The sequence below is a fragment of the Oryctolagus cuniculus genome, chromosome 4 (genome assembly GCF_964237555.1).
Source record: "Oryctolagus cuniculus chromosome 4, mOryCun1.1, whole genome shotgun sequence".
NCBI lineage: Eukaryota > Metazoa > Chordata > Mammalia > Lagomorpha > Leporidae > Oryctolagus > Oryctolagus cuniculus.
Window position 1 is genome coordinate 4,304,321 of NC_091435.1, and position 23,025 is coordinate 4,327,345.

Genomic DNA, 23,025 nt, shown 5'->3' on the forward strand with positions numbered 1-23,025 from the left:
GCCGGGAGCCACCTGGAGCAAGCGCACAGGTAGGAAAGTGGAGACAGAGTGGAGGCCGAAAGGGAGGGGCCCGCCCGGCTGCAGGCCTTCTAGTCACTTCCAATGGGGCATGGTTACGTAGTCTGATTGGCAGCTGGGTGTACAGGTGAGGTCATGAAAGGGGGCGGGATAAACTGGTCTCCAGTTCACAAATCTAAACGATTGAACCCGATCTCTCTGCCTATATCAGAAGGTGGCCCTGAGGGAGTTAAACTCCCATGGGGACAGCGGGAAAATCACAGGTCCTTCCACCCACAAAACCCCACCCGAGCGGCTCACTAGGCTAATCCTCTGCCTAGCGGCGCCGGCACACCAGGTTCTAGTCCCAGTCAGGGCGCTGGATTCCGGTTGCCCCTCTTCCAGGCCAGCTCTCTGCTGTGGCCCGGGAGTGCAGTGGAGGATGGCCCAAGTGCTTGGGTCCTGCACCCCATGGGAGCCCAGGAGAAGCACCTGGCTCCTGGCTTCAGATCAGCGTGGTGCACTGGCCACGGCGGCCATTGCGGGGTGAACCAACAGCAAATGAAGACCTTTCTCTCTGTCTCTCTCTCTCACTGTCTACTCTGCCTGTCAAAAAACAAACAAACAATCAAACACACCCACCCGGGCTCCACTGCATCTGCACAGGCAGTTAGGGGACCACCCGTCTCCTAAGAGACTGAAAACACAGGGAGGCCCTTCTTTGCTGCTGACCAGGCTTGGGGACGCTTCTGGGACCTCCTCCCCGACTCCCCCTCCCTTGGGGCAGCTCTTGGGGCCACTCAGGGCAGGGAGGGGCCTCACTCTCGGTGTGGCCACACTCACAGGAGAGTGGGCATCGGCCTCTCTCCTCTACACACACCCTGCTCCCCCTGTGCCCTGTGCCCAAGCCTCTGCCAGTGCCTGGCACACAACCAAAGGTGCTTAGGCCCAGGACACCGGGCTGGGGGCTGGGGGCTGGGGGCTGGGGGCTGGGGGCTGGGAAGCCGGGGCCTCCCTGGCCCAGAGTGCGGCTTCCTCCCTCCCGAGGTGGACGTGGGCTCGGGAGGGAGCGAGTCCCGGTGCGGACGCCGCGGACTCAGTGCCCCACTGCGACCTGGTGAGCTCTGGAGTCCTGTTTCTCACTTGCTGCACACGCTGCAGGCGCCTTCCAGACGCGGGGCTTGCTCATTCGCCCGAGTGTTGCCTGTCAGCTGCAGGGAGTCCACTGAGCTCAGGGAGCGCCTCAGGCCGTGCTGCTTCCTGCATCTGTTTTTTGGAAATTTTTGTAAATTTGTATTTTATGTGTTACATTTTGCTATTTTCTTTTATTTATTTTTGTTATATTTTGTTGTTTGGTTGCTTGTTATTTTTATTTAGTTTCTTTTTTTTTTTTTCATTTTTGCTCAAATCCAGCACACCTATGTTATGGGCTGGATTGGGCCTAAATCAGTTTTCCAGATTCTTGCCTTTTACTTACAGAAGAATTCTGAATACAGACCCAAACAAGGCATGTGGTGCCATAAACTTTATTTACAAAGTGAGAAAGATACACAGGCTCATTAGGGCTTTATGAAGGGAGAGTGGGGCCAAAGGAAGGGAATTCTCATACCCCGCTCTGCTCCTCCCGTCCCGGGTAAGAGAAGGGACTTCCTGCGGAGGGGCAGGTGATTGACAGGCAGGTGAACATGGCCACACAGAGCAAAGGGGGTGGGGCTTCCAGCTCATGAACTTAGAATATCTATCTAAGCTTTCACACGTCACTTAATACATAGGATTGCATAGTTTATGATGGTTACCACGAAAACAGCGTCTCCATTCCCGTTTTTCTTCTCTCTAGAGAAAACCACTTTCATCTCTTTAACTGACCTTTTTTTTTTTAATTTATTTATTTGAGAGGTAGAGTTACAGAGAGAGAGGAAGAGACGGAGAGAAAGGTCTTTCCGTCCGCTGGGGAGCCAGGATGATCTGAAGCCAGGAGCCAGGAGCTTCCTCCAGGTCTCCCACGTGGGTGCAGGGGCCCAGCACTTGGGCCACCTTCTACTGCTTTCCCAGGCCACAGCAGAGAGCTGGATGGGAAGTGAAGCACCTGGGACTCGAACCAGCGCCCCTATGGGATGCCGGCACTGCAGGCTGCGGCTTTACCTGCTACGCCACAGCGCCGGCCCCTGTGGGTTTTTTCCTATCTGTTGCTCTGTGTGTTTGCTTGGCTGTAGGTTTCTTTGTACCTGTTGTTCTGTGCGTTTGGTGGGCTCCCTCAGCCCGGAAGATCACGGCGCTGGGTCAGAGAAAGTTCCTCGGGTTCTTCCTTGGCTGTGTGTCTCCCTGCATGCGGCTTCCTGCCTTTTCCTGCAGCTCCTGCCGAGGCATGGAGGATCAGGCTCCCGGGAACGGTGCCCCACGCTTCTGGAATGTCCATCCCGCCTGCGTTCCTTCTTTGCGTGTTTGCCTTATTCCCTGGATCATCTCTGCTCTCCCTTCCACCGGAGCTGTAAATTCTACTCTCCTGTTCTTAATATCTAGGAACTTGACTTTTGAATGTTCCTTTAAAAAAAATGATGAGTTCTTTTTTGTAATAGATGCGTATGTTTGATCTTGTCTCTCTGAGAATAGCAATCGTCTAAGGCTGATAAGAGTAACCCTTATTTGCTGTTCCTTTGTTCTCATAACAGATGAATTTGTTGGGAAAATTTATTTATGAAGAACACAACGTTACCCATTAGTGTCATGGTAATGCGCCATTGCTATGTTGATTTAAACATTACCCATAGGAATAGATGGGATAATGGCTGATAAATGTGAAATTTGCAATGCCTAATTACTTTTTATTCATGTCACTTGGGTGGACAAATAGGAAATAAACCTGATCCTATGGTGACTCGCTTACACCTGCTGAATCGGAGCAGAGCCGTCGACCGGGCTCTGGCCAGGCGTCCCATCTGCCTCACGGTGAGTAGCAGAAATGGATGTTCTGACCGCATCTCACCGCTCCTGGCCTTTGTGGCTAAAATGCCTGGCCTGGCACAGGGTGTTGAGGCCATCTTCCACTGCTTTCCCAGGCCATAGCCGAGAGCTGGATCAGAAGTGGAGCATCTGGGACTCGAACCAGCGTCTGGCTCGTTTTCCTGAGCGCTGATGATCTCATAAAGTCTGGAGAAGGGAGCTTGACACTCGGGTTCTATCCCTCGGCTGGGGCAGTGAGGCCTTGCACACACCTGCCTGCAGCTCTCTCCTCCAAGGCCACAGAGGTGGCGTTTGCTATCCAGCGCCACTTCCTCCTCTGCTGGCTGATGGTAGGAACGCCCCAGCCGAACAGATGGTTGGGTGTAGGGCTCTGGGTGGCAGATGTGAACAATAGCAAATGAAACGCACTTGTCCTTTGGGGAGCTGGCGGCTGGGCAGCTCTCCAGCCTCTGGACGCCCGGGTGTGCGGTGACTCAGAACCAGCGCCTCGAGGGAGGGGAAGGTTTTCCAATCAGTGCCTTCCACCCTCAGGGCAAGGATGAGAGTTAACTAACTGGAAGAAACAGCCTTTCGAGCCTAAAAGCTCACTTTCTTGGCTTTGGACTGAAGGGGGGCCGGGTGCTGGTGGCCAGAGATGATTCTCACTTGTACTGTGCGGGTTGGGAAACACAAACGCACATTTCAGAGTAGGAAAGGAGAGGCAATTTCCCGTGCTCTGTCGGCTCTGTCGGCTCTGTCGGTTCTGTTTGGCATATTGAGCCAAATGTACCGATATTGCCCTGTAGGCCTCCACAGTTACCCAAGCTTCACACTCCGCTGGGGTTCCTCGCTGTTGGGAGGGACCAGAGAAGCTTAAATGGGGACTGGGTGTTTCACCTAGTGGTTAAGGTGCTCTTAGAAGGCCCAGGCCCCCTTGCTGGCGCCGCGGCTCACTAGGCTAATCCTCCGCCTTGCGGCACCAGCACATGAGGTTCTAGTCCTGGTTGGGGCACTGGATTCTGTCCCGGTTTCCCCTCTTCCAGGCCAGCTCTCTGCTGTGGCCTGGGAGTGCAGTGGAGGATGGCCCAAGTGCTTGGGTCCTGCACCCGCATGGGAGACCAGGAGAAGCACCTGGCTCCTGGCTTCGGATAGGCGCAGCACCAGTCATGGTGGCCATTTGGGGGGTGAAACAACGGAAAAAGGAAGACCTTTCTCTCTGTCTCTCTCTCTCTCACTGTCTAACTCTGCCTGTCAAAAAGAAGAAGAAGGAGGAGGAGGAGGAGGAGGGGGAGGGGGAGGGGGAGGGGGAGGGGGAGAAGGAGAAGGAGACCGAGAATAGCTAAAGCAATCCTTTACAATAAAAACAAAGCTGGAGGCATCACAATTCCAGACTTCAAGACATACTACAGGGCAGTTATAATCAAAACAGCCTGGTACTAGTAGAAAAACAGATGGATAGACCAATGGAACAGAATAGAAACACCGGAGATCAATCCAAACATCTATAACCAACTCATATTCGACAAAGGACCTAAAACCAACCCCTGGAACAAGGACAGCCTCTTCAACAAATGGTGCTGGGAAAACTGGATGTCCACATGTAGAAGTATGAAGCAAGACCCCTACCTTACACCTTATACAAAAATCCGCTCAACATGGATCAAAGAACTAGAGATGCGCCACGACACCATGAAACTAATTGAGAACATAGGGGAAACCCTTCAAGATATCGGAATAGGCGAAGAATTCCTGGAGAAGACCCCACAGGCACGGGTAATCAAAGATAAAATAAACAAATGGGATTACCTCAAATTGAAAAGTTTCTTTACAGCAAAGGAAACAGTCAGGAAAGCGAAGAGGCAACCAACAGAATGGGAGACGTTATTTACAAACCACACAACAGATAAAGGATTAACAACTAGAATCTACACAATGATCAAAAACACCACAAAATCAAAACAAACAACCCACTTAAGAGATGGGCCAAGGACCCTAACAGACATTTTTCAAAAGAGGAAATCCAAATGGCCAACAGACACATGAAAAAATGCTCAGGATCCCTAGCCATCAGGGAAATGCAGGTCAAAACCACAATGAGGTTTCCCCTCACCCCAGTTAGAATGGCTCACATGCAGAAATCTACCAACAACAGATGCTGGCGAGGATGTGGGGGAAAAGGGACACTAATCCACTGTTGGTGGGAATGCAAACTGGTCAAGCCTCTATGGAAGTCAGTCTGGAGATTCCTCAGAAACCTGAAGATAACCCAGCCATCAACCCAGCCATCCCACTCCTTGGAATTTACTCAAATGGAATTAAATGAAAAAAAAAAAAAAAGAGCTGTTTGCACATTAATGTTTATTGCAGCTCAATTCACAATAGCTAAGACCTGGAATCAACCTACATGCCCATCAACAGATGACTGGATAAAGAAATTATGGGATATGCACTCTATGGAATACTATACAGCAGTAAAAAAAAACAATGAAATCCAGTCATTTGCAACAAAATGGAGGAATCTGGAAAATATCATGCTGAGTGAAATAAGCCAGTCCAAAAGGGACAAATATCACATGTTCTCCCTGATCAATGACAACTAACTGAGCACCTAAAAGGAAACCCATTGAAGTGAAATGGACACTATCAGAGACAATGACATGATCAGCCCTTGTCTAGACTGTTGAGGAACAACTTACTACTTTATTCCCTTTAGTATTTTGTTGTTGTTGTTGCTTGGTTTGTTCTACTTAACACCACTGGTTGAACTCTGTAATTAATACACAATTATTCTTAGGCATTTAAAATTAACAGAAAAGTGATCTCTGTTAAATATAGGAGTGGGAATAAGAGAGGGAGGAGACATACAGGTTGGCACATGCTTACTCACACTTACCTCCAATGGTGGAACTAGAAATGTGCCAGGGGATTTCAACCCAATCTTACCAAGGAGGCTGTACCAATGTCATCTCCCTTGGTAAAGTGATCAGTTTAAGTACATAATTGATAAAAAAGATAGGGTAAGTGTCGAAGAGATTTTACAAATAAGACCAGTGTAAGCAAATAATGAAGGATAGAATTAAAAGGGAGAGAATGATCTTGTGGGGGAAGCGGGACACACAGCAGACTCATAGGATGGCAAACGCCCCAAACAGCACTCTGGCCTAAGAATCAACCCTTGGGACATTCGGATCTGACATAAAGTTCATGAGAGTCTCACAGGTATGGAAAGCCATAACACGGTGGCACAAACTACCTGAATGAAAGATCCTGGTGAACAAGACCCCAGCAGAAGGAACAGGCCATCAAGGAGGGAGGCGCCTTTCTCTGAAGGGAGGAAGGAACCTCCACTGTGATACGGCCTTGACTAAACAAGTTCAGAGTTGGTGAACTCAGGGGCTTCCATAGCCCTGACAGCTCATGGCAAGAGCCTCAGGTGATTGCTGACGTCATGAATAAGAGTGCCAATTGTTAAATCAACAACGGGAGTCACTGTGCACATGCTCCCCACGCAGGATCTCTGTCCTTAAGGTGTTTTACTACGAGAGTTAACCATAACACTACTAGTCGAACAATCCCCTATACCTTGTGCAGTTGTGTGAGTACAGTCTGTTGAAACCTTTGCTTAGTATATACTGAGTTGATCTTCTGTATATAAAGATAGTTGAAAATGAATCTTGATGAAGAGTGGGATGGGAGAGGGAGTGGGAGATGGGAGGGCTGCGGGAGGGAGGGAGGTTGAGGGGGTGAAGGCACAACAATGCAGCAGTTGCACTTTGTAAATTCACATTTATTAAGTAAAAAAAGAAAAGAAAAAAGTAAATGTAACATAATATGAAAAAATTTTTAAAAGATAAAAAAAAACTTTTAAAAAGTCTATACAAGTTAGACCATACAAGTAACTATACAGAGTAAAACATTCAGATTATTTGGGGTTTGTGCTTATTTTTATGACTTTATACTTACAAATAACGTTTAATAAATATTGATTAGTTGAGGTGGCCGTAGGACAACAGCGCTTGGCCACGGTCATTCATGAAACACACACAAAGACCGCAAGTCTCCTCTCAGGGTGAGTTTTCCCTTTCCTGCCTGCTCAACGTGTGTTCATTTCAAGGGAGCGCCTGCCTTGTCCCACGATGCACACTCTGTAGGGTTTCTTTCTTTTGCAGCCGCTTCAGTGTGAATAATAACATCTTGGAAACTTCATGAGCAATGCTCTGTCTCCCAGCTTGTAAAGGGTGTGCATCGCTGGCCAGTGTGGTTGTCTACACGGACAGAAACGTGCTGTGTCCACATGGGCCAGTGTGCGACCACTAGCCACGCGTGGCTACTGCGTACTGGAAATACCAGCGATACCACTGAGGAATGAATTTCATTCCCGTTAATTCACCTTTAAATGCACACGACACTTGTGGCTTCCAGCTGGCCCCGTGCGCACTGCAGGCGTGTGTGCAATGCCCTCTTAAGTTCGTTGGTTTATTTTATGTGAATACCTCTAACTGGAGCTACTCATGGTAAAATAAGAGTGGTAGAAAACCATGTGCCTGAAAATACTATTTCATGAAATTATTTATTTCTCACATTTCTCATTTCAGTCCTCATCTTGAGATACAACTGCAAACAGTTTCTTACAGATTCTCCAAGAGTTGTCTGTGCAAGTACGAATATAAACACACAAATGTAGGCACATCTCTTTTTAATTTCTTTATTTAAGAAGCTGAGAGAGAGAGAGGAGAGAGGAGAGAGGAGAGGGAGAGAGAGAGAGAGAGAGAGAGAGAGAGAGAGTGCTCCTCTCTGCTGGTTCACGCCCCAAAAGCGCAGATTGAAACTGGGATCAGGAACGCACTCCAGGTCTCTATGGGGGTAGAGACTCAAGTCCTTGAGCCTGAGCATGGCCTGCCAGGGTGCTTATCAGCAGGAAGCTAGAACTGGGGGTGGAGCTGGCACTCAGTCCCAGGAACTGCAATACAGGACACAGATGTCTTCCCCAGGGTCTCAAACGCTGCACCAATCCCACCCCTGCACCCCTTATGTACGTGGGAACGGTCGGCATCCACATTTTCCCTCCCTTATTTCTTCCACTTCAGAATATCCTGGAGATCTTGCCATGCTGCCTTATCCACTTTATATATTTATTTCTGAGAGAGAGAGAGAGAGAGAGAGAGAGGGAGGAGAGAGAGAGAGGAGAGAGAGAATGCCACCTTTCATTGACTCACTCCTCAAATGCCTGCAGTGGTCCCTGACTGGGGCCAAAGCAGGGAGCCAGAACCACGACCCAGGGCTCCTCCAGGGGCCTCAGCTGTTTGAACAGTCATGGATCCTCCTAGGATCCACGTTACATGGAAGCTGGAATCAAGAGCGGAGCTGGGACGCCAACCTGGGCACCATAATACAGCACATGGCCATCCCGACCACCAAGCCAAGTACCCACTGCTACTCCTATCTTTTTAAAAAATTTATTTATTTATTTGAAAGAGTTACAGAGAGGCAGAGGCAGAGACAGAGAGTGAGGTCTTCCATCCACTGGTTCGCTCTCCAGATGGCTGCAACGGCCAGAACCGGGCTGATCCAAAGCCAGGAGCCAGGAGCTTCTTCTGGGTCTCCCATGTGGGTGCAGAGGCCCAAGGACTTGGGCCATCTTCCACTGCTTCCCCAGGCTACAGCAGAGAGCTGGATTGGAAGTGGAGCAGCCGGGATTCAAACTGGTGCCCACAAGGGAGGCCGGCGCTGCAGGCAGTGGCTTTACCAGCTTTGCCCCAGTGCTGGCCCTCACTGCTCATCTTTTTATTTGACAGAGTTCTCATCTACTGGTTTACTTCTCAAATGCCTGCAACAGCCAGCGCTGGGACAGAGCAGGAGCCAGGAACCACGGTGGGAACACACAGTATCCATAACCCAGGTCCCCTACAGGGCGGCAGGGAGCCAACGATCTGGGCCGCCACCTGCTGCCTCCAGGGCCCACGTTAGAGGGAAGCTGGAATTGGGAGCAGAGCTAGGACTTGAGCCCAATATTCAGTGTGGGCTGGGGACACCATCTCTCAGCCCAGCACTCGCCTCTGCCTTATCGTTTTAATGGTGGCGCAGTATGCCATCACCTAAGTGCGCCATTATGTATTGAGCTGGCCCCTCCTGGGAGACGGTTTGGTTGCTCCCATGCAGTGGCTGTTACGAGCATCACTGAGCTGGCCGTTCACTCGCTCACACTTTGCCTACGCATGTGTGGCTGGAATTTCCTATGGCAGTGAACGGCATCCTAAGGGAATCTCGAAGACGACTCCAGGATACAAGTCACTTAGGGCCTCGTAAGTTCTCTCCTGTGGGCTACTCTCAGAAACAAACAAGTGTGAGGGGCCAGCGCTGTGGGGCAGAGGGTTAATGCCCTGGCCTGCAGTGCCAACATCCCATGTGGGCGCTGGTTCAAGTCCTGGCTGCTCCACTTCCGATTCAGCTCTCTGCTATGGCCTGGGGAAGCAGTGGAAGATGGCCCAAGTGCTTGGGCCCCTGCACCCACGTGGGAGACCCAGAAGTAGCTCCTGGCTCTTGGCTTCGGATCAGCTCAGCTCTGGCCATTGCGGCCATTAGGGGAGTGAACCAGCAGATGGAAGACCTCTCTCTCTCTCTCTCTCTCTACCTCTCTCTCTAACTCCATCTTTCAAATACATAAAATAAATCTTAAAAAACAAACAAGTCTGTGTTTGCACACAATGAGCACCACGGGAAAAGCACCTGCTGCTGCTCCTGCTCCCAGCGGTGACGTGTCCCGGGTGAGCACTGTCCCGGGTGAGCACTGTCCCGGGTGAGCACTGTCCTGGGTGAGCACTGTCCCGGGTGCGCACTGTCCAGGTGAGCACTGTCCCGGGTGCGCACTGTCCCGGGTGAGCACTGTCCCGGGTGAGCACTGTCCAGGTGAGCACTGTCCCGGGTGCGCACTGTCCCGGGTGAGCACTGTCCCGGGTGAGCACTGTCCAGGTGAGCACTGTCCCGGGTGAGCACTGTCCAGGTGAGCACTGTCCCGGGTGCGCACTGTCCCGGGTGAGCACTGTCCCGGGTGAGCACTGTCCAGGTGAGCACTGTCCCGGGTGCGCACTGTCCCGGGTGCGCACTGTCCAGGTGAGCACTGTCCAGGTGAGCACTGTCCCGGGTGAGCACTGTCCAGGTGAGCACTGTCCCGGGTGAGCACTGTCCCGGGTGCGCACTGTCCCGGGTGAGCACTGTCCAGGTGAGCACTGTCCCGGGTGAGCACTGTCCAGGTGACCACTGTCCCGGGTGAGCACTGTCCCGGGTGAGCACTGTCCAGGTGAGCACTGTCCCGGGTGAGCACTGTCCAGGTGAGCACTGTCCCGGGTGCGCACTGTCCCGGGTGCGCACTGTCCAGGTGAGCACTGTCCAGGTGAGCACTGTCCCGGGTGCGCACTGTCCCGGGTGCGCACTGTCCAGGTGAGCACTGTCCAGGTGAGCACTGTCCCGGGTGAGCACTGTCCAGGTGAGCACTGTCCCGGGTGAGCACTGTCCCGGGTGCGCACTGTCCCGGGTGAGCACTGTCCAGGTGAGCACTGTCCCGGGTGAGCACTGTCCAGGTGAGCACTGTCCCAGGTGAGCACTGTCCAGGTGAGCACTGTCCCGGGTGAGCACTGTCCCGGGTGAGCACTGTCCAGGTGAGCACTGTCCCGGGTGAGCACTGTCCAGGTGAGCACTGTCCCGGGTGAGCACTGTCCCGGGTGCGCACTGTCCCGGGTGAGCACTGTCCAGGTGAGCACTGTCCCGGGTGAGCACTGTCCAGGTGAGCACTGTCCCGGGTGAGCACTGTCCAGGTGAGCACTGTCCCGGGTGAGCACTGTCCAGGTGAGCACTGTCCAGGTGAGCACTGTCCCGGGTGAGCACTGTCCAGGTGAGCACTGTCCCGGGTGAGCACTGTCCCGGGTGAGCACTGTCCAGGTGAGCACTGTCCCGGGTGAGCACTGTCCCGGGTGAGCACTGTCCAGGTGAGCACTGTCCCGGGTGAGCACTGTCCAGGTGAGCACTGTCCCGGGTGAGCACTGTCCCGGGTGAGCACTGTCCAGGTGAGCACTGTCCAGGTGAGCACTGTCCCGGGTGAGCACTGTCCAGGTGAGCACTGTCCCGGGTGCGCACTGTCCCGGGTGAGCACTGTCCAGGTGAGCACTGTCCAGGTGAGCACTGTCCCGGGTGAGCACTGTCCAGGTGAGCACTGTCCCGGGTGAGCACTGTCCCAGGTGAGCACTGTCCCGGGTGAGCACTGTCCCGGGTGAGCACTGTCCAGGTGAGCACTGTCCCAGGTGAGCACTGTCCCGGGTGAGCACTGTCCAGGTGAGCACTGTCCCGGGTGAGCACTGTCCAGGTGAGCACTGTCCAGGTGAGCACTGTCCCGGGTGAGCACTGTCCCGGGTGAGCACTGTCCAGGTGAGCACTGTCCCGGGTGAGCACTGTCCAGGTGAGCACTGTCCCGGGTGAGCACTGTCCCGGGTGAGCACTGTCCAGGTGAGCACTGTCCAGGTGAGCACTGTCCCGGGTGAGCACTGTCCCAGGTGAGCACTGTCCAGGTGAGCACTGTCCCAGGTGAGCACTGTCCCGGGTGAGCACTGTCCAGGTGAGCACTGTCCAGGTGAGCACTGTCCCGGGTGAGCACTGTCCAGGTGAGCACTGTCCCGGGTGAGCACTGTCCCGGGTGAGCACTGTCCAGGTGAGCACTGTCCCAGGTGAGCACTGTCCCGGGTGAGCCCTGTCCCGGGTGAGCACTGTCCAGGTGAGCACTGTCCCAGGTGAGCACTGTCCCGGGTGAGCACTGTCCAGGTGAGCACTGTCCAGGTGAGCACTGTCCCGGGTGAGCACTGTCCAGGTGAGCACTGTCCAGGTGAGCACTGTCCCGGGTGAGCACTGTCCAGGTGAGCACTGTCCCAGGTGAGCACTGTCCCGGGTGAGCACTGTCCCGGGTGAGCACTGTCCAGGTGAGCACTGTCCCGGGTGAGCACTGTCCCAGGTGAGCACTGTCCCGGGTGAGCACTGTCCAGGTGAGCACTGTCCCGGGTGAGCACTGTCCCAGACCATAGTGGAGCTCAGTAATCTTCGCTGATGGAGTGAGGCAGTGTCCTTGTTGGGGATGAGGCTCTGATCTGCTGGTTTCTGTCTGTTTTGGGAAGGGTGTGCTGAAGACGGCTTGTGCTATCCTTGTTTTAGATGGCAAGTTTATTGCTAGGTCCAGTAATCCTATGAGGTTTAGGCTCTGCTTGTCTCCTATCCATCCCGAGAGTAATATCCATTATTTCACTCAAGACATAGTGATGATGAAGATACCGTCTCTGCAAATACCAAGAGCTGCCTTCAAATTTTTTCTTAGAATGTGTGAAAATCCATGGAAATTGGTGTAAAGATGGACCAAGAACTCTGCTCTAGTGCTCCTAATGGACTTTGTAAACAAAGATTTTATTTATTTACTCATTTGAGAGGCAGAGTTACAGACAGAGAGAGGGAAAGACAAAGAGGGAAGCCTTCCATCCGCTGGTTCATTCCCTAAATGGCCACAATGGCTGGAGTTAGTCTGATCCGAAGCCAAGAGCCAGGAGCTTCTTCTGGGTCTCCCATGTGGGTGCAGGGGCCCAAGGACTTGGACCATCTTCTACTGTTGTCCCAGGCCACAGCAGGGAGCTGGATTGGAACAGGAGCAGCCAGGACAGGTTCCAGCACCTATGTGGGATGCTAGCACTGCAGGTGGCAGCTTTGCCTACCACACCACAGCGCCGGTTCCTCCTAATGGACTTTCTCCAGCAGACAGGACTTGCCCTTGGCCTCCCTACTGCATGCCCTCCTTCTGCAAGGCGATGACCAGGGACGGTGGGTAAGGTGGCCGAGTGGGCGCTGAACACACCTTCTGCTTTTCTCATGGCCACTCCCTCTGCAGCTGCAGCCTTCCATTGCCAGTCAACAACCCCTTGTTCTGGGACATTCTCTGTGCCAGGGCTGGTTCTGGGTAAACCCGGGAAGCCCCCTTTCCTCCTATCACTTCCTCTGCTGCCCCCACAGGACTTTGGCTTCTGTCTCCCACCTGTGGCTCAGTGCTCTGTGGGAGAGTGGTGAAATGGCTGTGACAACGTTGTGGTGACTAATTTTAGGGGCCCACTGAACTGGACCAGGGGAAGCCACCCAGCTGGTGGCACAGGGTTTTCTGAGTGTGTTTGGGAGGGAGTTCCTGCGAGAAATCAGCATTTGCATCAGTGGGCTGAGGAAGGTGGAGTGCCCTCCATGTCCAATCCACCGAGGATCTGATACGACAGCAATGCCACGGAAGACGGAATCTGATCTCGGCTTGATGTAGGACATCAGTCCTCTGCCCGCAGAGACCCTGGTTCCAGATCTTCCCAGCAGACTGGGCTCTGTGCCATCAGCTCTCTGTCCCTGAGGGCTGAGCCCCACCCTCCCTGAGCCCCACCCTCCCAGACTTCCCGTGAATCCAGCTGCAGACGTCGGAGCATGGAGCTTGCCGCCCTCATCAGTCACGTGAGGCTGCACCTTACAGTTCGGCTCTGTCTTCTCTATGTGCACATTCCACTGAAGGAGTGAAATGCTGGTTCAAAAGCTGTGTAAGTGCCCTCAGGAGGACGTGGATGACAAAGGAAAAGCAACAAACAGTAGGGGAAGAACCGGCCTGTGCACCTGCTTGTGGATGAAACTGGGTCCCCCTCTCCCCAAAGGAGCCACGAGGTTCCAGCTAGGCAAGCTCCAAGTATCCACAGAGACAAGAATGTTGACATTTGGTTCCCACATGTGCCCTGAGACCCTGTTTCTTTGTGTTATGGTAATACAGCTTGACAATTTTCATAATTGACTGTATTGATTGCCTTTTAATTTAACTTGAAAATTTAAAAAAGATTTATTTATTTATTTGAAAAGCAGAGTTACAAAGAGAGAGAGATGGAGAGACAGAGAGAGAGCCTCCATCTGCTGCTTCACTTCTCAAATGGCTGCCATGGCCAGAGCTGGGCCAGGCTGAAGCCAGGAGCCAGGAGCTTCTTTCAGCTCTCTCCCATGACTGCAGGGGCCCAAGCACTTGGCCCAAGTGCTTTAGCAGGGAGCTGGATTGGAAGTGGAGCAGCCAGGACTCAAACGGGCGCCCAGATCGGATGCTGGCACCACAGGTGGCAGCTTTACCTGCCACAGCACCAGCCTCAAATTTTGATACTTTTATTAAGAATATTTAAAAGGTTAACAACCTGGCTGGCGCCACAGCTCACTAGGCTAATCCTCCACCTGTGGTGCCAGCACCCTAGGTTCTAGTCCCGGTTGGGGTGCCAGTTCTGTCCCAGTTGCTCCTCTTCCAGTCCAGCTCTCTGCTTTGGCCCGGGAAGGCAGTGGAGATGGCCCAAGTGCTTGGGCCCTGCACCCGCATGGGAGACCAAGAGGAAGCACCTGGCTCCTGGCTTCAGATCGGTGCAGCGGGCAGGCCATAGCGGACATTTGGGGGGTGAACCAATGGAAGGAAGACCTTTCTCTCTGTATCTGTCTCTCACTGTCTAACTCTGCCTGTCAAAAAAAAAAAAAAAAAAAAAAAAAAGGTTAACAACCCATAGAAATAGAATAGACAAAGAAAAACGTTATACTCCACTGTGTAGGCAACCTACCTTTGCTATTTTCACTTTAACAGTTGTAGTTGGCATAAGTGCTGGTTTTTCTTAATTAACTCTTTTCTTTTATCTTTTAGTTGTTTTATTCCATCTTTCTCCCCTTCCTTCCATCTCAGCTCAGATAGCATATTTTTACATTTGGTATGCAACACTTTTTGGGTGGTTCACTCCCCAAATACTCACAAAAACGAGGCTGGACCAGGCTGAAGCCAGGAGCCAGGAACTCCATCCAGGTCTCCCATGTGGGCGGCAAAAACCCGACCACTTGAGCCATCACCTGCTGCCCCCAGGAAGCCGGATTGGAAAGCAGGCTCAGGACTGAAACCCAGGCACTCTGTATGGGTGCAGGCAGCCTAAGCAGGATTTACCTGCTGTGCCAAACGCCTGCCCCTGATTTGTGTTTGCTTGATGGCTGATGCTTGAACAATAGCTTGAGCTAAAGTTTACCCATATCCCTTAGGGAAGGGACCTTCCCATGGCATTCCCGCCATTCCTTCCTCCCCTCCTCCCTTCCTCCCTCCCTGCCATCTTTCCTTCCCTCTCTAACTCCCTCTTCTCTTATCTCAGCAAGCAATACTGCAGCAGAGAGCCTGGCACACCTGCCTTTGAGTGCCGATCGTCTTTCTTCTCAGTGGTACAGATGCCGAAGACTGAGGTCGCTAAGTGGAAGGGTAAGTATTTTGGGTGGTGGGGTTGTAGTTGTGTTTCTAAGCAGATGTCGCAGCTTAAATGGAAGAAGGCGACACAGGCATCCCGCTGTCTGGACTCAGCAGGGTCTGAAAGTGTCCCTCCCGCCCACACCCCACAGCATGAAGGTTTCCTCATGGGGGTGAAGCAGCCCCTGGGTGTTACCTGAGCGTCTGTTTCTCTGTCCATCATTGTGCATGGGCATCTTCTCGGTTTTCCTTCCTGGACTGCCCAGGTCAGCTCCTGCACCCATCGTCTGTTCTTTCACCCATGTAAGGCCCTTAGCTGCCGTGCGAGTGCTGGGTGGACCCCTCTCCCAGTCCCCCCACCGTTGTCTCTTGCCCTGGTTTGGGTGTATTTTGCCACTCAAGGAATACTTGGAGTCGATTGTCTTTCATGTTATGGCTTCTAGGTTTCTGTCACTTGTAGAAGTGCATCCCTGACCCTTAGAGTATAAATACACGTTCTAGAATATTCTACGCTCAAAATTCCTTGGTCTTAGTTTTTCTTATCTTCAAATATTTTTCTTTCTTTCTTTTTTTAAAGATTCATTTGTTATTTTTTGAAAGGCGGAATTACAGAGGCAGAGGCAGAGAGAGATAAAGAGAGGTCTTCCATCTGCTGGTTCATTCCCTAAGTGGATGCAACAGCCAGAGCTGGCCCAATCCCAAGCCAGGAGCCAGGAGTTTGTTCCAGGTCTCTGATGTGGGTGCAAGCACTGGGGCATCTTCTACTGCTTTCCCAGGCCAGAGAAGAGAGCTGGACCAGAAGTGGAGCAGCTGGGCCTTGAACCGGCGCCCCTATGGGATGCGGGCACTGCAGGCGGCAGCTTTGCCCATTACGCCACAGCGCTGGCACCCTTAGATTTTGCTTATCTGATTTGTTGGTGAAGCCTGTTTAACAGATCTGAAATGAGGCAAGGCTCTGATTTTTCTTTCCCTGTTCAAACATGGTCCCTGCCAACCCAAAGGAAAGCTCTGGAAGCTTTTCCGCTCACTCCCCACCGACTTCTGCTGCCCACGGGGTCTTTCTGCACTTTCCCAGCTCCTGACTCTGGCGCACAGCCTTGACCTGCTCGTCCTTCTCGCCTCAAGCCGTAAACCCTCACTCAATGCAACCTGGCGAACGCAGTGACAGCAGGGTGGACACTCGCACGTCCGGACCCTCTGGCCCCTGGCTGCCAGGACTGTTCCGGGAACCCGGCAGGTTTGCGCTCATGGAGCTGTGACAGAGACATGGTTGGCAGACTTAAGCCACCTGTGCAGGTGACCCAGCTCAGCCAGGCGCCGAGGTCTGCCTCCACCATTCCGGTTGTAACCAGTGCCCCCCGAGTGCACACCACACCTGGGAGTTTGCCCCACTGGCTGTGGCAGAGCCCTCGCTGCTCGCTGTCCAGTGGCCCCCAGTGATGATCGGTGCCCCGAGGAGTCCCATCAGGCTCCCTTCAGTGGTACCCGGCCAGCTGCCCGTGCAGCTGCAGAGCTAAGCAGAGCCCCAACCCCACCCACCGCGCTGCCTCCCAATTCATTTCACTGCCCCAAAGGCTGCATGGGTCCTCTCCCCAGGGGCTGCATGCCTGGCCCTAAAACCAGGACAACTGCACATCTGGACCTGGGAGGCCCCTGCTGGGGGCCCTGCCCTGCACTCTCCCTCCCCTAGGAACTTGGTGTGAAGTCGGCTTGGTCAGGGGCAGAGCGTTTGCCGCCTTCCGGTCTGTGGACCCAGGCAGAGACTCCGGCTGCTGGGGCAGCTCCAGTCCTGCCGACGTCCGTTCCACCTTCCCGCCTCCCTTCTCTGAAACCCCAAGGGGCTGCGTGCTGGATGCTGGCTCCCCATGCAGGCGGCTTCTCTCTGAAGTGCTCCCTACTTCTAAGATGTATTTGATGGGAACCCCACCTTGACCTTGCCTTGTGATCCAAATCCCTAGACTCAGTGCCTATCGTCATTTGAAAAAAAAATAAAAATAAAAAAAAATAAAACCAGCCTGTGCAAGCACCCATTCAGCCAGCCGCCTGCCCGGTGCGGATAAAAGAAATATTTGTCTTGATGAAATGTTTACGCAAGTCCATTTGACATCTAAGAAGTTGGTTTTATTTCTCCCTTTCTTCTTGGATGTCCCCTCTGGCGACCCCAACTCTGCGTGTCTGGGGACAAGAAGGAGAAGAGAAGCTTGTCTCGCAGGAAGCGTCTCTGGGAATTCCAGTCCTGTCCGTGCACGGGGCACACTCTGTGAGCACCCACCCCTGCGCGTGAGCACTCACTCCTAGGCGTGCCCCTGCAACCTCAGCTTTCCTGCAGGTGCGCATCCGAGAAAAGCTCGCGTTTGCAAGTCACCAGTGAGAAAATCATGCTCAGGCCCGGACAGGGCAGAAAGCGCACTTGGCGCGGCGAGAGGCCGTCTGCGGAGGCTGTCCTTGGCGTGAGGGTGATGGCAGTGGAGGGGGTGCCCCAGGTACGTGCAGAGGGGATAGCCTTGCTGAGAGAGTGTCAGGAACAGGAAGCAGTGCCTAGGGTGTGTGTGGCTGAGCAGCAGGGTCTGCCCCACAGGAGGGAGGGGGCACAGAGTCTGGGGACAGTGAGGACTGGGGGTTCACCCTACGTGGGCTTAGATGGCAGTGGGGAATGTGGGCAGGGCCCTGCGACCCCGTATGTGCACATGTGTGTGTTTGTGCACGTGCATGGGCTGCAGGATCTCTCTGGCTGCTCTGTAGAGACCCTCTGTGAGGGTGGACGTTTGGCACAGTGGTTACACTGCATCATGAAGGCACACTCTGCATCCCAGAGTGGCTGGGCTCAAGTCCCCGCTCCACTCTCCATTCCAGCTTCCTGTGAAGGGGCATCCAGGGAGCCAGCCGGTGAGGACTCAAGTCCTTGGATCCCTGCCACCCACCTGGGAGACCTGGGTTGAGTTCTGGGCTCCTGACTTCGGCCTGGCCCAGTCCTGATTATTGTGGGTGTTTGGAAAGTGAGCCAACAAATGGAAGATCTGTGTGTGTGTGTGAACATGTGTGCGTGTATGTCAATCTTTCTGCCTGTCAAATAAATAAAATAAAATGGATAGCAAGACGTCTATGGGGTGAGGATGAGCGTGGAGAGGAACACACACACCCCAGGGCTGCAGGCACCCTGTTGTTGGTCGGAGGCCCCTCTGTCCTTCCAAGTGAGCTGTGTGTACACAGGTGCACGGCAGGTGCACCCTCGGGGTTGTCTTGGCAACGCTGTCCCCCTGCGTCCTCCCGACCTCCCCCTGTAACGGAGTGCTGTGCGTGGGTTCTGGCTGGGCATTGCCCTGGCTGACTGAGTGCAAGCAGCCCGGGACTCTGGTGCACCTCCAGGCTGAGGCCTCCCCATCAGCACCAGGTGAGGTCAACACTAGCGGACTGAGCACCACCGGCACACGTGAAGACTTGGACACGCAAGCAGGAAGAAACAGCAGCCAGGGGCCCAACGACCACTCCACTGAGGGTGGTGTGAGCATCGCCGCTGGGGGCGTCCCCGAGGCCGTGTCATCTCACCTCACGGCCAGCACTGCCCATCCACACTCGGGTGCCTCGTCCTGCCTTCCCTACTGTGGAATGTTCCCAAGATGTCAGCCACATCCCGCCACTTCCCTGTGTGTCACACCCGGGAGGCTTCCTCACACCTGCAGGAGTTGTCCCAGCTGCCCTGTCCACACCTGGTGCCCGCTGTCCCCCTCACTCCTGCACCGGGAGCCCACGGAGCCTGTAGACTCAGTGCGGGCATCTGGGGCCACATCACAGGGCCTGCCCTGTCACACATGCAACCACGAGACACATAGACACATGAAGACACACACACCGCACATGCACACACAGAACAAATAGACACCTAGACAGCTGAATCCATACACACACCATACATAGGCACACAGAAATCACCTAGACACACACAGAAATCTCATATGGACAGATGAAGACATACACCGAACATGCACACAGACACACGAGGACACACACACCACACATGCACATACAGAACACATAGACACAGACACCTGGAGACACACAGAAGTCACACAGACACGCAGACACGTGAGAACACACACACCACACATGCACATACAGAACACATAGACACCTGGAGACACACAGAAGTCACACAGACATGCAGACACATGAGGACATGCACACCACACATGCACATACAGAACACATAGACACCTGGAGACACACAGAAGTCACACAGACACATGAAGACACACACACACACACACCATGCACATACAGAACACATAGACACAGACACCTGGAGACACACAGAAGTCACACAGACACATGAACACACACACATCATGTATTCACATACAGAGAACATAGACACCTGGAGACACACAGAAGTCATCAGACTCGCAGACACATGAGAACACACACACCACACATGCACATACAGAACACATAGACACAGACACCTGGAGACACACAGAAGTCACACAGACACGCAGACACGTGAGGACACACACACCACACATGCACATACAGAACACATAGACACAGACACCTGGAGACACACAGAAGTCACACAGACACGCAGACACGTGAGGACACACACACCACACATGCACATACAGAACACATAGACACCTGGAGACACACAGAAGTCACACAGACACATGAAGACACACACACACACACACCATGCACATACAGAACACATAGACACAGACACCTGGAGACACACAGAAGTCACACAGACACATGAACACACACACATCATGTATTCACATACAGAGAACATAGACACCTGGAGACACACAGAAGTCATCAGACTCGCAGACACATGAGAACACACACACCACACATGCACATACAGAACACATAGACACAGACACCTGGAGACACACAGAAGTCACACAGACACGCAGACACGTGAGGACACACACACCACACATGCACATACAGAACACATAGACACAGACACCTGGAGACACACAGAAGTCACACAGACACGCAGACACGTGAGGACACACACACCACACATGCACATACAGAACACATAGACACCTGGAGACACACAGAAGTCACACAGACACATGAACACACACACATCATGTATTCACATACAGAGAACATAGACACCTGGAGACACACAGAAGTCATCAGACTCGCAGACACGTGAGAACACACACACCACACATGCACATACAGAACACATAGACACAGACACCTGGAGACACACAGAAGTCACACAGACACGCAGACACGTGAGGACACACACACCACACATGCACATACAGAACACATAGACACCTGAGACACACAGAAGTCACACAGACACATGAACACACACACACACACCATACATTCACATACAGAGAACATAGACACATAGACACCTGGAGACACACAGAAGTCACACAGACATGCAGACACATGAGGACACACACACCACAATGCACATACAGAACACATAGACACACAGACACCTGGAGACACACAGAAATCACACAGACATGCAGACACATGAGGACATGCACATAAAGAACACATAGACACAGACAGCTGGAGACACACAAAAGTCACACACACAGACACATGAGGACACACACACACACACCATGTATGCACAGAGTACATAGTCACACAGACACATGAAGACACACACCACACATGCACACACAGACACACAGGCCCATTTTTTCCTATACCACACACATATACACTCCGGAGAAAGACTGACACATGAAAACAAACACACACCACATATACACACACAGATCCCACATACCACACACAACACACACCCTCCATAGAAACATAGACACGTGAAGGCATATACATATACTATACATGTACACACACAGGCTCACCCACATCACACATTGCCAAACAAAAAGATAGACACAGACACAGACACAGGAATACACACCACTCACACACCCACACAGATACACATACATGCACACAGAGCAACTCCACACATAGCACACATACACATCACACATAGCGTACACAGAGACACAAAACACAGACACACCACAACATATGCACACAAGAGAAAACCTAAAATACACTACATACACAATATAGACACATGCATAAAAACACACTTGGAGACACAGACACAAACACATACCGAACACAGATACACACGAACACACAGAGGCATGCACAAACACACACACATATCCGCTTTGCACAAATACACACTACACACATGCATAGACAAGCCCAGACACATACAGACACAAACACACACACCAGACACATACAGACACACACACACACACACACCTGCTGGCTGCATTAGCCATGTCACGCCCCACTTATTCCATCAAATTACTGTACTCTTACTTGACTCCCCTACTGGACTGTGTTTGGCAGGGGCCGTGTCTTGGTCATCTTACTGCTGTCACACAGTCACGTGTGTGAGGCGTGCCGAGCGTGTGTGTTTAGCTTAGTGAATCTGCAGATGAGCAGGAGCCTGAGTGATGTTCAGCCTGGTCCAGGTGACACCATGAGAGCGTCCCAGGGGCTCCCGCATGTCCTTCCCGGCCCATCCTGGTCCATCTCCAACTTCTCAGGAGCTGCTTCTGTGACTTGTAGGTGACAGACACCCGATGTGGGGGCGGGGCTCCCTGGTGACAGACACCTGACATGGGGGCGGGGCTCCCTGGTGCCATCCCCCCAGACATTGGGGGAGGGGCTCCCTGATGACAGACACCTGACATGGGGGGTGGGGCTCCCTGGTGACACCCCCCCAGACATTGGGGGAGGGGCTCCCTGATGACAGACACCCCGACATGGGGGGAGGGGCTCCCTGTGACAGACACCTGACATGGGGGGAGCCTGTCAGTCCTCTGTGGGAGAAGGAGAAGGGGGTTGAGGCTGACACCCTTGGTCACCCCAGCCTTCGCAGTTCTGAGACCAGAGGTAAGACGGGTAAGCGTCCTACAGTCTGAAGGAGGCTTGGTCACACAGCAGATGTACTCCGGATGATTCCACAGGTCCAGCTGGAGACAGTAATGGCCCCTGCTCCTTGTCTTGTCACCCTGGGCAGAGCCAGTTCCCAGACCTCACGGCATCCTCGCCGCAGCCTTCGGTGATAAGAAGAGCAGGTGTTCTTATCATCCTGCCCTCCACGAGGAGAGCCTGAGGCGCCGTCTCCGGGTGCACAGGTGCACATGATCTCTGGTGCAGGTGAGTGCTGCGCCGAGTCCCTGGTGTCCTGGCTCGGGTCTCAGGGAGCCTCCCGTGCCTCTCGCCTTTTGATTTCAGGCCTGTGGGTGCTGTTGTGGGCTGAGTGACATCCCCCTCATCCCCACAGGCTAAGCTGAGACCCTCACACAGGATGGAAGCTTGCTTGGAAGTAGGCTGGTTGCAGGTGGCAGAGGTAATTAGGTAGCACAAGCTCACCTTGGGGTTGGGTGACTCCAAGTAGTCCAGTGAGTGCTGGCCCTGGGGGGGGATGGGGACAGCCACACTGGGAGGCCATCAGGGAGCCCACGCGGAGACAGAAGCAGCGAGCCGAGCGGTGTGGCCACAAGCCCCGGGATGTGGAGAAGCCCGGGAGAGGCAGGGAAGGAGGGGTTCTCCCTGCAGGGTCAGAGCCCCTCATGGCCTCCCGACGCCTTGGTTTTGGACCTGTAGCTGCAGAATGGTAAGGCTGCACATTTCTGTCATTCCAAACCACCCAGTTTGTGATCCTATGTCTGTGCAGCCCTGGGAAACTAGTACAAGTCCCTTTGCAGAGGTCTTCCTCTTCCTCCTCCTCCACCTCCTCCTCCTCTTCCTCCTCCTCTACCTCCTCC

The 23,025-nt window shown here is 53.2% G+C and overlaps 1 long non-coding RNA gene across 2 annotated transcripts; it reads left to right on the forward strand.

Moving 5' to 3' along the window:
• The first annotated feature begins 1,008 nt into the window (after window positions 1-1,008).
• Window positions 1,009-21,933, forward strand: LOC103345707 (uncharacterized). Of its 2 annotated transcripts, XR_011388325.1 has the most exons (4): window positions 1,009-2,943; window positions 15,138-15,241; window positions 16,302-17,709; window positions 18,080-21,933. It is a non-coding gene; the product is annotated as an uncharacterized lncRNA (long non-coding RNA). The 2 variants fall into 2 exon arrangements; XR_011388324.1 differs by having other exon boundaries at window positions 16,302-21,933.
• Window positions 21,934-23,025: the final 1,092 nt, after the last annotated feature.